Source organism: Schistocerca nitens, chromosome 1 (assembly GCF_023898315.1).
Source record: "Schistocerca nitens isolate TAMUIC-IGC-003100 chromosome 1, iqSchNite1.1, whole genome shotgun sequence".
NCBI classification, from domain to species: domain Eukaryota; kingdom Metazoa; phylum Arthropoda; class Insecta; order Orthoptera; family Acrididae; genus Schistocerca; species Schistocerca nitens.
In genome coordinates, this window is record NC_064614.1 from 44,146,655 (window position 1) to 44,148,666 (window position 2,012).

General features: G+C 36.6%; 1 non-coding gene across 1 annotated transcript; it reads right to left on the minus strand.

Annotated features, from left to right (window-relative positions):
• Positions 1-1,120: 1,120 nt before the first annotated feature.
• On the minus strand, positions 1,121-1,193 carry Trnam-cau (transfer RNA methionine (anticodon CAU)). The gene has a single exon. It is a non-coding gene; the product is annotated as a tRNA-Met (tRNA).
• Positions 1,194-2,012: the final 819 nt, after the last annotated feature.

The window sequence follows — 2,012 nt, forward strand, 5'->3', positions numbered from 1 at the left end:
AGTATCAAACTAATTACGCCCGCTTTCTGAATTGTAATTCCTTGTCATGTTCCAGACCTCACGTCAGTATAGTTCGTCCCTCCTCACGCCCTCTTCAGCCAATACAACAAAACTATTAAAATGATCTAATCGTCTTATATTACACTAATAAAGCACAAAATATTCTTGCAGGATAATATCCACGAAATACACGTTTTGATTTAAAATCCCATATTAGATAGGACACATTCATTAGAGCAAGCGTATGTAAGGTGGAAAAGGTATACGTCATGTGTAGAAGAGCTAATCCCATCTCTCTTTGATACATTCTAAGTCTATAAGCTCATGGTGGAGGTCTTCGGCCTTACTTGAGGTTTTCAGAATATTTCCTTGTTATGTTTGTAAGTTGTGTTTAGAACGGGTCTTCTATCTTTAGTTAAGATTGTAAGCCCTGATTTCTAAATCATTTATATATTTTATTTATATTTTTATTTATATTTTTTATTTATATTCTTTTATATGAATATTTCTGATCCAACAACCAAACTGAAAACGCTATCTGCCTACGAAGTAAGCAAAAGAATTACAGTGATACAAATACATACAGAAAATCGCCGCTACACGAAATAGACATACATGGCTTTCGTAACTGAGCGTCAAACTGTGTTTGATCACTACTAAAAGCCTCTCAAAATTATAAAGTATAAATGTGGTTAGTTTGTAGCTAAACGCGGTGCTGTGGGGTGATTTCTGTTCTACGTAATCACAGAAATTTAATCTAAGAAAGGTTTAGCACCGTAAATATCTCGCGAAAGTAAATGAAAATGGATGTGGTTCAAGGACAAAATCACATACTACTGAAAAGGATGAAAGCCCACTGAACATAGAAACATTTCCACTTTAACACGCAATGTAGTGATACATTGCCAAACTGCAGCAGGTCAAAGCCAGAAGCTGCTTTGAATTACAATTTAGTGGTGGAGGTTATTTGCACGCTAACATTTTTACGGTTGATACTTTTAAAAGCAGATCTTGTATTGAATACTCGTCGTCAGGCGTTATATTGTCCTAGTTTCGTAAGATCGTAAATCGCAGTGTTTCGTACAACCACACGGTTTACAAACTGTACGAAGAAAATATATGCCCCGGGTGAGGATCGAACTCACGACCTTAAGATTATGAGACTTACGCGCTGCCTACTGCGCTACCGAGGCGACGAGAATCAACGGCAGTGAAAGAGGATGTGATTGTGTCTTGCGATAACGAAATACAAATGTTATCGTTCCTTATTTAGCGGTTTAGATTAGCTTTCTATCTAACTCACTCACATAACTCAAAGTGAACAGAAAAGTAATAACTACTCAAATATCACGACAGATGAACACACAGTGTGAAATTAATACAACTATTGTAATGACGTTATCAGCTGTTATACGTTCGTGTAATTGAAAGTGTTGTGGCTCAAGGACAAAATCTGCGCGTAGCGTCGCAAAAGACCTTCGAACTTAACGTTTCAACGTGTCCCTCATTACACTATTGTCGTTTAAACGCTTCAGCAACTACCGTGATTACTTGTCCTTCTTTCGCATCTCATTCTTGTTCAGTTCATTCTTCTTCTACCCATTTTCTGACTATTCTTATTCTGCCCATTTCCGTAGAAAGTAGCTACTAAAGGAGAAAACTGAGAGAAACGGTCAAAGCTTACTAGAATAATCTGTTTCAATGCGGGACATAAATCAGAAATATTACGCATGCCTTTGAAGGATGCTCTAAAACATGTACAGCAAAAGAAGTGCCGATTGAGACTTTAAACTTCAATTATTAGCTAATAGTTTTAAAAATAGGATACCTGCCTAGTGGATTATGTAGATCGTGTATTATGCCATTGTCACCTTGAGATCGGTTGCTATGTGAGGTTACACGGTAAAACATTTTACCAATTACGGAAAGTGAAGCATTTAAATATTTTTATCGATAGTTACAATTTCATAGCTAATCAATAACTGTAGCAGCTGACATGTGTTCATAAGGCA